The following is a 15,002-nucleotide window of genomic DNA, read 5'->3' on the forward strand; positions in this document are numbered from 1 at the left end:
ATTGGTAGCTTTACCTAAATGACCATGGAAGATGGAGATTATACTTCCTCTTTCGTCCCTTAAAACCCCACCATAGCCAGCTGTTTCTAGGTTGCCCTTAGAAGCTCTGTCAATATTGTATTTCAAATACCTTGCCGGGGGAGTATACCAGTCATTTTTCTCCGTATTTGAAGAAACAACTTGCCTGTCTAGCCTCTGAGGAATGATTCCCTGAATACCCAACTGCCTGAGAATTTTCAAATCTGCCTCTGAAGGAGGATTTTTAGGATAATTCTTCACCGTGGATCCTATTGTTTCCTTCAGCTGTTTTAAAATCATCTCAAACAGGAGATGAGAGGGTCTCTTATCTTCTTTAAATATTCTCTTGTTCCTTTCTTTCCAAACATTCCATATAATAAAACTTGGTGTTAGGACCCAGGCTGAGTTACGCCATTCATGATCAGAAAAGTTCCTTCTCCAATTATTGAGGGTGTTAATTATACTCCCTTTGTCTCTATCTGATTGATGAAAATGATGGAAAAGGAATCCCATAGCCAGGAGGTAAAGCTGCAACTATTTAGTAAATGTTCCATTGATTTCTCTTGAGCCTCATAGAGCTGGCATTTAGAAGGCCCCAAAACCCCCCTCCTCCTAATATTATCCCAAGTCAAGATTTTTTTGTGATGAACTAACCACATGAAGAGTTTGATCTTCATCCACCCATTGTGCCTCCATAGGTTCGGCCAAGTCTTGTCTGGTATAAGAGAATTTAGCTTAAGTAGAATTCCTTTTTCTTCCTTAAGATTGAAGGTTCCCTCATTATTATTGCCCCATATTAGCTGATCTTACCCTCCTGTTACTAAGATTTTCCTTTGCTCCAGTGTTTTCCTTAGTATCTCTACATTTCTATTCAATGGGCTCCCCTCTCTGCCAGCGATGTTCTTCTAGATTCTCCACTTTTCTGGATGTTGTGTATGCTCCTAGAAGTCCTTTACCTTAATTAGTCCTTGCATATCTGTCTTGTGCTTAAGGTCTAAAAAGTCCTCATTTAGCAATATTGGTTCTTGTTTCCACTTGTCCTCCCATAAAAGAGCTAAGTTTCCCTCTTTGATTTCCTAGAAAATATTTTCTTGTACGAGGCTCCTGTTCTCCCAGGCTTTGTTCCAGATGTGTGAACCTTTTATATTTCCAGACATTCTTATGAGATCACTAGTGTGCCATGAGCTAGCATATTTTTCCTTCTAGATATTTTCCCATTAGGCCTTTGGATTTTGTACCCAACGCCACCAAAGTTTGGCCCCTAGAACATTGTTAAGAATTTCTTGATCATCCAAGCCTAGGCCTCCATAGTTCTTGGGCCTACAGATTTTATCCCAAGAAACTAAGGCCCACTTTTTCCTTGTTTCCTCCTTACCCCATAGGAAATCTCTTTGTATGTTTCTGAACTGCTGTAGGACCCCTTTAGGAGCCGAGAGGGCTGATAGCATGAAAACCGGAATAGCTTGCAGAACTGCCTTAGTGAGAACCAGCCTACCAGCTAGGTTTAAAGATCTGATGGTCCATTTTTTAACTTTATCCTGTAGCTTATTGATTAATGGTTCCCAGATGCTTTTGAGCAATGGTTTAGCAGTAAGAGGGATACCTAAATATTTTGAGGGGAGGGAGTCCCTTTGAAAGCCTAGAATTCTAGAAATATTTCTCTGAATCGCAATATTGGTATTAAAGAAAAATATTTTTGATTTGGATAGATTGACTTCCATACCTGTGGCCATGGCAAAAACGTTCAGTAACTGTTTATAGGTTGTAGCTTCTTTGACTGTAGGGATTCCCTGTAGCATGGTATCATCTACAAATTGTTGATGAGTTAGAGCCTGCCCATTCTCAGATAGTTGAAGACCTTTAATCTTACCTGTAACTTTAGCATGCTTGATAGATCTACCAAGTCCTTCCATCATGAGAATGAAAAGAAAAGGAGAGAGTGGGTCTCCCTGTCTGAGGCCTATGGAAGGACAAAAAATCTTTGAGGGAGAGCCATTCACCAAAATTGAAAAGCTGGAGGAGGTCACTAAGGCCATAACCCACCTGACCCAATTATGATCAAATCCAAAAGCAATAAGGACCCTCTTCATATAGGTCCAGTTGACCTTATCATAAGCTTTGGCTATATCTAATTGCATGATCATTCTAGCCTGCCTTTTGCTACTTAACGAGTGCACCACCTCTTGGGCTTGAATGATGTTGTCTAAAATTTGTCTGCCTTCCACATAACCTGATTGTTCCCCTAAAACTAGGGTAGGAAGCAGAGGTTTAAGTCTATTAGCCACTACTTTGGATATTATCTTGTAGACCACATTACAGAGAGCTATGGGTCTGAACTTATCCGGAGTTTGCGCAATATCCTGCTTAGGGATAAGGGAGATGAAGGAGGTATTGAGCACTTTCAAAATAGTTCTGTTCAGCTTGGAATCCTCCACTACATTCAAAACATCCTATTTGAAAATATTCCAGCATGCTTTAAAAAAATCCACATTGAAACCATCCGGGCCTGGTGCTTTTCCATTCTGCATTTCTTTGAGGACATCCCCTACCTCCTCTTCAGAAACTAGCCTGTTTAGATTGAAACTATCCTCTTTGGTTACCAGCATTGGTATATTTTTAGTTACCTCAATGATATCCTACTCCCTATCTAAAATATTTTCCTGAGTGATTCTTCATAAATGCTGAACAAACTCAGATTCAATGTTCTCATGGGTGGTGAGAAGAATTCCATCTTCGTTCTTGATTGAAGATATTCTGTTGCGAGTTCTGTTTGCCATAGTGGATCTGTGAAAAAATTTCGTGTTTCCCTCTTTTATCCATTGAACTCGAGACTTTTGTCTCCAAAAAATTTCCTCTTGTTTGCACAGATTATCCCATTCTTGATGATATTTATCCACTTGGTTACTTTTATCTCTATCAAATCCATCCATGATCAGAGCTTGGTTGAGAACCTTCATTTTGTTTTCAACAGATTTTTTTTCCACAAAAATATTGCCAAACTCATTTATGTTCCAATCCTTTAGTCTGAGTTTGATATGCTTTAATATTTTGTGGAGAAGAAACATTCTTGTTCCCTGAATCTGTAGATCTTCTGACCACCATTTTTTAATATTGTTGACAAAATCTGGGTGGGAAAGCCAGATATTTTCAAATCTGAAAGGTCTATTTCTGAAAGTACCTATTCCTTTGATCTCCAGTTGAACTGGCCAGTGATCTGAGCCTCCAAAGGGGAGAACTTTCGCTATTACTTCCTTATTTGTCAGCATAAGATCCTCTGAGATAATGAATCTATCTAGCTTTGAGGCTACCTGAAACTCGCCTCCTCTTTTGTTATTCCAAGTAAAGAGACCAGTATTCGTTTTAGTATCTATTAGGTTCATATTGTCTATGAAAGTTTGAAACTCTAAAGAGTCTTTACTAAGAGTTCTGATTCCTCCTTTTTTCTCTGAAAGAGATTTAATCATGTTGAAGTCCCCACCCAAGATCCAAGGTATTCCTGCCTGTCTGTTTCTAAGCTCCACCAGGGAATCTAGAAACCTGTGTTTGTCATCTATTCTTTGAGGGCCATATACATTTGTGACCAGATAGGTGAACCTATCTCCTACAGGTTGAACAACTACTGATAAGTAGTTCCTGGTTGCCTCAACATATAGTATGCTAATTTTTTGAGGGTTCCACAGAGTGAGAATTCCCCTCACTGTATTCTCTGCTTTGACTTCTAAAAATTCAAATCTACTGAGCCATTTGCTATGAATTTGTCTTAATTTTTGAATGGAACATTTCGTTTCTTGGATAAATATTATATCCGGCATTTCTTGTTTCATCCTATTACTAAGCATTCTCTACTTTCTCCTACTCCCTAGACCTCCGATATTCCAAGATGTAAACTTCATAATTAAAAATTTGTGAAGGAGTGGCTGGCTAGATATTTCATCTTAACTGAATCTATCATTAGTTTTCCACACTCCATTAAGAGTTCATTCTACTTTTTCCTGCCTCTTTTCTTACCTAGGTTTCTTGTTGCTAGTCCCAGAGTTGTTTTCATCGTCTTCACCCCTCTGTTGTCCTGCTTGTTTATGTTTTTCCCTTTCTCCAACGTATTTGCCTGCGTTTTCCATAAGAACAACTGTTGTATTCTGTTGAGCTCTTCTTGAGGTATAGAATCTACTCCTTCTGTATTTCCCTGAATCAAGAACCCTTCCAGATCCAGGTTTTCTTTGTCCAGAATCTCCTGCAGCTCCTTTTCCACAAGGTCCATTTCACTCTGGGTGATCTCCTGATCCATCTCAAGTTCTCTGTCACTCATCATAGTTTCCTTCTGATATTCAGTTTTTAGTGTTTGTTCACTGTTTTTTCCTTTTTTCTTTTCCTTAGAATTTTTTTGCATAGCTTGATCTTCTTTAGGAATCTCTTCATTTTCCTCAAGTACTAGGAATTTATTTTGGCTAACTTGTAGCCCTTCATCTTGATAATGCCTTGATCCTACTTTGTTGCCTTTTCCTCACTTTACCACTTTCTGGAAGCTGTCCATTTCCTTCGTTGTGTTTGTTTTGTTGTTATTTACCACTTTACCAAGTGGACAGTCTCTAAATAGATTTCCATGTTCATGACATCTGCGGCATCTGAATGGAATATGCTCATAATCTACAGTTTGCACCCATTCTTCATCAAAAACCTCTAAGATCACTATGTCTGGTAGGGCTCCTGATAGATCCATTTCCACACATATCCTAGCAAAGGAAGTGTATTTCCCTCTTCTAGTGGCTTCAGAATCTTTGACAAAACGACCTAATTTATTGCCTATGGCTGTTAACGATTCATTTTGCCAGTAGTCCAGAGGTAAAGAATAGAGTCTTACCCAAACCAGTACTGAAGTAAAAGTCTCCCATTCCGGGACAAAATTCATCATCCATGGTCTCATGTAGAGTCCAGCTGCTGCATAGAAGGAGGGTCCTCCTTCAAATATTTTGTCCTTACCTTCAATATCCGTGAACACCACAGTGAAAAATCCCTTTGACCCAAGATGTAGGTCAATGCTCCCTTTAGGTTTCCAGTGATATTTGATCCATGTCTGTAAATCTTTTTCAGTGGGCCATAGTCCCATCAACTTACAGATAATAGCATATGTCTGCATGTGATCCCTATGCGGTTACAGGGTAGGATCATTTAAAATAACTCTGGGTGTGATCTCAACTTTGGGTTTGTAGGGCCCTTTTTCTTTTTGTCTTTAGTCTCCTATTTTTTGTCTTCTTCCTCCTTGTTCTCTGTGCCATTGTTTTCCTTAATTTTGGCTCCTGCTGTCTCATCTTCCCTATTTCGTTTCCCTTCCTCCGAAGTTTCTTTAGCATTTTCTAGAGGTTTCTTCCCTCTCCTAGCAACGACCTTCTTATAGGAGGGAGTGGCACTCCCTCCTCTGCGACCCTCCATACAAAACACCACCTACAACTCGCTAAAACCCTTGTTGTTTGTCTTCATGCCTCTGCAACCTCCTCGCATCAGATTTACATAGATATCACTACGTAAAAGAAAAGAAAAAGTGTGATTCATATCTTTATTCCACAAGTTAGTTTGTAAATTAATTGTAATTAATTATGCTAATGGAATCATATTTCCTGTGTCAGCATGGAATGTTACTATCATGACCAAACATGAACACGATGAATCTAGAAACAATATATATGTAATTCAAATGATTGGTTATGAATACATTGACATGAATGATTGGGAACATATGAGAACTAATCTGGGATATGACACTAGTAGTGGAAAAATGATGAGAGTGTTGATGGGATATGTATTACCAAATTCTTTCCATGAAACTTGAATTAGAATTTTTTTCTGTTTCCCAAGAACTGACTAATTTTTAAGGACTAGGTAGTTCAAAAAATCACCCTCATAAATATGTAAGTTAGGGTGTTGGTTGCAATAATTCTTCAGAATTTAATGGAAGTATTTTGATAAATGCATTCCCTAAATTTTGAATTTGATCCACATATTTCCTATGAGAATAAGGTAATCATGTGACCATATAGCAGTAGATTGCATTGGTTATGAAAAAATATGGAAGGGGGTAGATTCCCATGAAGTAAAAGGAGGCCTTAAACATTCATGGAGCTAAGGATTCATTCATTCATGAATAGAGAAGGAAACATATAGATAGTATAGACACAAGAGTTATTGAGAAATGAAATTCATAAGTATAATAATACCAATCTTAAGTGGAATGGTCACTAAAGCATGTTGGGAGATTAAACTATGTTTTAGATACCCAAATATGGCCAAAAAAATTCCAAATGCGGATTGGAATGATGTTGGTGTAATTTGGGATCCGTAAAAGTGAATTTTTCGTATCAATCATTTTCAAAAATAGTTATGGACTATAGCTAGACAAAATGGGCTATTATTTGATGTCTGTTGGTTGAGAAAGATAAATAAAGAGTTGGGGAAATCACCAAGGGAATGTAAATCAATGAATTTACTCCCTTATATTCTTGGTTAACCACATTGAGAGGCATATGGAGAGTGTGGAGACCTATACTCAATTGGGATAATACACCCCTCACTCTATCATATGTGTGAAGAAGAGTTTCCTTCACCCATCAAAAATGTTAGTGAGTTATCATTTTTCCCCTTACAGTATCATGGATTGGCTAGGGGGTGGCTAGTTGTAGAAATTTTATCTACATATGAGCTTATTGTTCTGTGGAAAAGGCTCATTACAAGATTAATTTCTAGTTTGAAAATATTCTTATAAGTGTTCCCATTGTTCATGTGATTCTTTTTCATTTGCTCCTTGAATTTGATAGTAAAATTAAACATGATTTAAAAAAAAGACAAATATGGCATATAACATATTCATGCAGAGATCTAAAGTGATGTTTGATTTTAATATATGTCAGAAATAATGTATATTAATCTGAGTTTACAATATATTTTGGGAATAAATTCAAGTTTGAAGTGAATTACATAATTCTCTTTCCTAATCAAGAAAAAATATTTGAGTTGAAGACTTCGACTAATTTCATATGTGTATGAAGTGATGTCTACATAAATGTTAGGGTTATTAAATGATGACAATCATTTTACTTGAGTGAATGTGGTGAATAATGAGAATAATCCATTCTATAAGTGAAATTTCCTTCAACACATTACACATATGAGAATATTTATTTACATATGGTCGCTTATATTCATGAATTTTCCATGTATGAAGAAGAAGGGAATTCTAGGAAATATTTTTTCTCAAACAATGAGCACTTGGAGCTTGAATATTTACATGCATATGGTCACATATGTTTGTGATTTTTTTATATATGAAAAAGAAGATAATTATGGGCATGAAATTATACCAAATAGTTATCATTTAGAGTTTGATGTAGACCGTTCTACTTCTCGTAATAAATTTGATTAGTTTCCCTCAATAGATAGAATCCTCTCTAACATTTAATACAAATTCTCTTAGATTTGACAAAGGAAGTGCAAAACCTTCACTATTGGTGAAATGTCCAAAGTTTTCAAAAGTAAACTCAAGTTTTATATATGATTGGTGTGTGTGGAATTCGTTAATAGAATCAGTGGTTGGGGAATGAATTAATCATTTCAAAAGGTAAAAGTATTAAAATTCATTGATGGCTTATAATCTCATCAATAGTCATGAGGACTGGATAATTTTTTTTGAAATATAAAGAATTAAATTTTATTGACGGGTCATCAAAAACTAACGACATTAGACAAAGTCTTCAAAAGAATAACATATTGAATTTACATAGTCTAAATCTTCTACATTTTGGCAGTTTTCCATGAATATTTAATAGTCAATTTTTTGCCCAAAACATGGTAAGGATTTATACTAAGCACAAGTTTAAGCTATGAAATTTGCATAATTTGAGTGTTACAAGGGATTTTTACGGTGACGAATCCATTTATGTATTCAAAAATGAAGTTTTTTCAACATAAAACAATTATTTCATAAAAAAAATTACCACCAATTTCAGCCAAACAATTCAAAGCATATAAGTGTTAGATTTGCTTTATTAATTTTGACCAACGGTTGATGAGTCCTATTATCAACAAAAAAAAAATTATTGACCGAATATTTGTAAGAAGTTTGGGTCCTACCTCATTGGTAGTTAACAACCTCATCGACAATTGGCAAAGAGTTTGAGGTTCTACCACATTATCAATCAATAGAAACTTGAGGTTTACCTTACGAGGGGCCTACAAAAGGTTTACATTTGACCTCATTGATGGCCAGTGGAAAATTGGAATTTAACCACATTAATAATTGGGGAAATATTTTAGATCATACTATGCTAAACCTGTGGAATTCCCCCAATGCTGTTGAAGCCTTCAACACTTTGGAAATTGGCACGTGGATTATGATAGCACTTGGGTTTTATTTACATGTGGTGTTTAATTATTACTTAAATAAGATGAAATAAAAATATTTATGTGGAATTAATGGATTGCATCTTTTTTAAGTAACACATGTAAATACATGTATTTGTGCAAGCAAATGACATGGTGTAGTTGAATGGCCTAGGTGTGACATTTCGTATCACATGTGGAATAACATGCCATGTTATATAGCATGCAAAATATTTAGTAGCCTTAACATTGAACCAAAGTTTAAATTATTAAAATGATGATATCTCAAAGATCCAAACTAAAGTTTTAATAAAAATTATATTGTCAAAAATATCTCATCAAGCATAAGTTGACGAAAATCTAAAATTAGATTTTTGAATGGAATAAAAAAAGTAATAATTTGATACACCATACCCTCAACTGTTGGGTGTGTGTTATATTATTTCCACAACTACCCCAAGCAGGGGGGTCACAGGGGGGGCTAACGCCCCCCAACACTGTCGAGGGGTATGCAGTGGAGCGGTAGCCCCCCTGCACAGGGTTCAGGGCAGTGCCTCGGGAAAACGAATTTGGACCGTATATTAGGTGGGAAAACCTACCTATGGTTTTGTGCATGGATTTAGTACATGGTTTTGGGCATGATGGTATTTTCTCCATGGTATTTTGTAGATATGGTTAAGGGAACTACGGTTATGATCTAATCCAAGGTTGATGGATTGGGGTTTATGGATGCTTCGACATGTATATATATGTATTATAACATTGAAAGGAATATAATGAAAAGTCAATTTGGTAGTCCCGGGTTTGGGATCTAGGGGAAAATATATGTGTACATATGTTTTATGTTTTATGCGCACACCATTGCTTATCTTCTATTTTTTTAAATTCGTATGTAGGTAATTTATGTACGGGGTTAAAACTTACATTTGGCATCAGAGTTGTTTTAGCTTCAAGGGGATGCCTTTGCTGCTGAGGGGATTTTATCGTGCCTGTGGTAGACCTTATTCAATGGAAGATCTTCAGGATCTATTCTTGTCATGAAAGAAGATGATCAGAAGTGGAAAGATAGAGATCAAGAAATTTAATGGTCAGAGTTTTGAGTAGTGAAAACTCAAGATGGAGGATTTTCTCATGGATAAAGATCACTGGATCACAGTAGATCCAGGTACTAGACCAACGACAATTTCAACTGAAGATTGGATGAAGTTGGATCGGAAGGCAAAGAGAAAAATACAATTGTGTGTCTCAGATTCAGTATTGCTAAATGTATCAGGGGAAGATTCGATGAAGGCTTTGTGGGACAAGCTAGGGACTTTGTACCAATCTAAGTCTCTAATGAATAAATTGTTCCTATGAAAAATGATGTATAAGCTGAGCATGAAAGATGGAGACTTGGTGACAAAGCATCTGAGTGCATTTAATATTGTGGTAAGCCAATTATTATCTATTGATATTAAAATTTCATATGAAGATAAGTGCATTAGTTTTTTGTGTTCTCTACTAGATTTATGGGATAGTCTGGTTGTTGTAATAGGTAGCAATGCAACTGCCTTGTAGTTTGATGAAATAGTCTCATCCTTGTTGTCGGAGGAGATGAGACGGAAAAATATGGAGGTCCAGTGTTGTATTTTTTTCTTCTCAATGATGTATGAAAAGAACCCACTTAAGATTGTGGATGAAAAACAATCTCAACAATATAAATGGCTGCTAAACATTGTAGATCTGTAGCTATTGATAGAAACAAAACCTGCCAAAGTCCAGATCTATGCTACGATCATAGTTAAACAGCGAAAGAAAGAGTAATAACCCTAATTATCCAATGGAAACCAGATATGTAAAGAATAATTTTATAATAACACTTGTGAAGAGAACATATAAATGTTACCAGTCCCCCCTCTATGGGATGGATTCTTGGCTATCCTCAAACTTCTTCAGCTTGTGTAGATTCTCTCTCCTCTATAATGCATAAACCCAGCAAAAATATGGTGTGCAACAATGAAAATATTCAGAGTTACAACAGTGAGTGAAACAATGAAATAATCAAAAGTGAATAATGAATGGAAAACCCTTCTATTTATAACAAAATATTGAGTTATCCTGGAATAATGAGCAATTATAAAATATTATTGATCCCATTCTTGGAATAACCACTTGGAATATTTTATTATATTTGTGTAGGAGGGAAAAATTATTTAAACTTTTATTTAGAAATAATAAATAAATAAATAATTTATTTATCATCTCAAGGAATTAGTTAAGGAATAATAAACAAATAAGGATATATTTAATTACTCCTAAGGAATTTAATCAAATTTAACAAAGAATAATAATTAATTAGTGATTAATTAATTATTTTTAGAGAAAAATAAGATCAATAATGACTTATCGGTTTATTTTTCATGATTGGATCAAATTTAACAAGGAATAATAATAAAACAATGGTTTAATTAATTATTCTTCATGGGTTTAACTATAAATTACTTAACAATGGTGGTTTATTAGGTAATTTCTCACAGTGAAAGAAATTTTACCATGGTAAAATTAGCTTTACATGGTGTACTTCGATCCATATAGAAAATTAGGCTAGATGATCAATATTTTGGTGATAACAGATTTCCCCCCAATGTACAAGTGTTAGGAGAAAAACGTATGACCGAAGTACGTTGTAAAGACATAATCACTTAGAGAACATAGGGGAGTCAAAGAGAGAGAGAGAGAGAGATTAGTGAAGCTAAATTTGAAAGAGGATAGGGATAGAGGGGGTGAGACTAATGCAAGTCTCCTTTTACGTTGTGGTACCAGAACTCACTGAAGCGGGGAAGGCATACCCATACCCACCAAGATAACTTAGTACAAAAATAATGGTTCGCCCAGAAATATAAAATTGAGCAATGAAGTACATGTTGAATGGTACATGACATGCTGGCATCATAGAACCAAAAAATAATACAATGTGTCCCATATACATAATTCACTTGGTAAAAACATGAGCTAGGAATGAATACAATAATATCTGAGTACATGAGATACAAATCCCCTTCCCTCAAGTAATGGGTGGGAGGGAGGGTAGGACAACCGATGAAGCCCTGCTGAACAAGGAAGGGCTCTGCAAAACTGGACAGACCATTAGAAGGAGACATGCATGTTATGGACACTACGATCGGTAGGAACTGAACCCATCAACTCTATAGAACTACATCTGAGGCTATATCATAGTAGCTATGCATTCGGGCATGTGGGGGGCTACCTGAAGGTCCACCCCCTCACGCGGTATGGAACATCTCACACACACCCGAAAATCACAGATACAATCTACTGCATCACTAGACCATCAAGTGTATGGATCACGAACATGAAACGATCAAGTCAAAGGGAAAGAATGGGACCTTCTTCTCGATCCAAGGTGCCAAACAAGAATGGAAGCTAGAACCAAAATACACCACCCTCTAGGCCTTTCTTCTAGAATAAATGAGATGATGTTGACAGAATAGTGCCCATGATAGATGAGGCAATGAGGATCCTCAACTAAAGCATGAGGGAAAATAGTAATGTGACTAATGGAATGACACCAGGGAGAATGGGAAAGTGGTACTGAGGGAAAAATAGATGACTACCCTTGTCAAAGCATAAAGTGCATGGTTGACCTAGTAGCATCTGACTCAACTCCACAGGGGATGGGGACAATATGACTCGAGGCCAAAATGAGCAAAACAGGTTGGAAGGTATACAAATTGGATGGAATACTATGACATGAGATGATGGGATATGAAATAGACTCCAAGAATGCAAGGGTGACTCATCGCAGATGCTCTAAACAAGGGTGACTCGATGACATTGCCACATAGACTAGGCCTAATGGGGACGATTGAAACATGAGTAAATGATGGTTACTCATGAAAAAAATAAAAATATGGTATGACAAGTATTAAGAGGACGTGGAACTCAAATTATAAGTGTTGCTTTATGACGAAATTCAATTTTGAGAGATGATGAAGCGATCTTCTTGGAAAAATGGTTTCTAGGTGAAGTGTTAAATCATCAAAAACTGAGGAAGACCCATTTTAGAGCTCAGTGAGAGCTTTCCAATGGTGCTAATTGTTCATCAAACTGATCTACAGTCTAGTCCCAATGGGTGATATAATAATTGGGGATTTTTCTATGAAAGGACGTTTTCCCTCCAATTTGGATTCATTTGCTAAGTGAGATGTGGTGAATTTGGAGGAGGAAAAGGCCCTAAATCTTGTGGAGATCGTAGCGGAAAAACCGACCATTAGAATCATGATCTATGACTTTCAGGTAGGTGGCCTTACTCATATCTTCAAGTTCATTGGCTTCTTTCCTTATTTTTGGCACCTCGCAGCTCCCTGAGAGACCCTTTCCCTTGCTCACGGTCACATCACACTTTCTGGGTCCAGAAGTGTGACCTAGCTCATAGGAAACAACTAGAAGCCTGCGAGCTCTCACTTTCTAGGCTGAAAACTACGATTTGTGGTTGGATGAAGGGTTGGTCTGCTGGCCTGGTGGGGGCTATAGGTTGATCAGTGCAAACCATTGTTTTCTTCTCTCTACTGAAAAGAAATGTGGTGTTTTGCAGGCATGACAGATTTGAAAATCAACTGGTGTGAACATGACTTGGATACTCTTCGATCTAAGATCCAGGAAGATCAGGCGGTTCGAGGGGCATTGGCTCATTATGGGGTTCTCAAGTTGGTAGAGAACCCACTAATGAGGGCAAGTGAGCCCTTGCTATCAATAATTGTGATCTATTGGGATCTAGACCAGGAGGTCTTTGTTGTGCAAGGGCACAAGATCGAGCTCACATTACAGGATATTTACTTTTTGACCAGACTGCCTCCCCTCAGAGTGGTGGGGGATATTCATCCGGTGTTACCTCGTGGGAGGAACATTACTGAGTTCGTGGAGCACCATTGTCGACGGGGTGTTCGTGTCAAGGGCACGACTATCCCGCTTGTTGATCTAGAGAGGCTAGAGACATAGGCTGTTGTCGCAGCTGTGCTATGGGTCTTGGGAAACCAGGCATTCCACCACATCACTGGTGGTCAGATGATGTTAGTTGAGAGTGTTTTGGCTGGGACCTACTATGGGTGGGCCCAGATGATGTTGTCATTTACGAAACAATAGTTGAGTCTTTTCAAGAGGCAAGTGAATCGTGACTGTGATTTTGGTACAATACTATGTGCGTTATTCTTTGGGAAGATACCCACTATCTGTCCTGATGTACAGATCCAAGATGGGGGCCCACAAGATCCCAGGATGGGCCGCTGGGGGAAGTTACTACAGAGAGGAGGAGGAGGGGATGTTGGACAGGCGTTCCAACCTATGTTTTTTGCACACTGGGATCATATGCCCCTTTACATTGATGATTCCCTTATAGAGGGATGAACTATCAGGGGGACCCTGACTTGCCACTTTTGCCTGGGCGAGCATGGGGACTAGACAGTAAGTGTTAAGCTACTATGTTATATGGTGTATTTTATATTTCTATCACATGTATATCATACTGAGTGTGAAATATGTTGTATATAGACATATCACTGTAAAGTCGACAGGATATGTATGTCGGGCCACAATGCTTGGGGCTATAGATTGGGGGACGTCATCCTCACATCAAGTTCTAGAGGATATTGCACTGCTTACTGATTTGCATCGTAGGTTTGATGTACTCTTGACTAGGGTTTCAGAGCGTGAATGGCATGACTCAGAGGACTGATACACAGATGAGCGCACTAGTCTTCCCTTAGAGTGGCGAGGTATCGTGCAGTGTGTGGCGATGGCAGGTCAGGTTGTACGTGATCTACATGCAGGTGGAGCAAAGCCTTTGGCACGAGATCCATCTAATAGTGACTAGATGCAGGGACATGTGGAACCCTTTGATTGTGATTTTCGTAACATGATATGGGCATGTCGGGTGTATTTAGAGCTAAGGCTCCAAACACTTTTATGATACATAATATTATTATGCATTTTATATGATGATGATGGTTCACCATTTGTTTTTTTTATGGTTGTCTTATGTGGTATACATGTGATAAATGCCAATATAGAATGTTGTTTGCAACGGTATCTACATAGTGATTTTGGGCTCTAGGCACATGAATGAAAGTAATGGTTTCAAATTCACGTACCAATAGCTTCACTCCTAGATATTTTCTAAATAGGACTTGGTTATGCACATGATACACACCATTCAATTTCATGACAAACAACAAGGAATCTAAATGAACATGAAGATGAAGGATGTGATGAGCAAGGGCATTGACTAACAAACCTATCACTGCATCATATTCTACTTGATTATTGGTGGTAGATCCAATTCACACACCATTTGAAAGGACTAACGTATGTAAGGGGATAAAAATGGCACAAGCTACTGAGGCTAGATTCCGAGAGAAGGGACTTGCACCGTTGGCATGACTGATATACGGTGTGGATGATGGATCCATATGAAAGGTGAAAAAGACAACAGATGTGATGATGCAATCTACCTAACTTTAAGGAAAAAATAAAGACACACAAATCAAAGGGATGTGCTATGATCAAAATTTCTTGAGGTAGACCACATTGGGAGAATTAGGAAGGAAATGGCCTTCGAAATC

Source organism: Pinus tabuliformis, chromosome 7, assembly GCF_031772625.1.
Source record: "Pinus tabuliformis cultivar Carrire ecotype Pingquan chromosome 7, CPIR1, whole genome shotgun sequence".
Lineage (NCBI taxonomy): Eukaryota > Viridiplantae > Streptophyta > Pinopsida > Pinales > Pinaceae > Pinus > Pinus tabuliformis.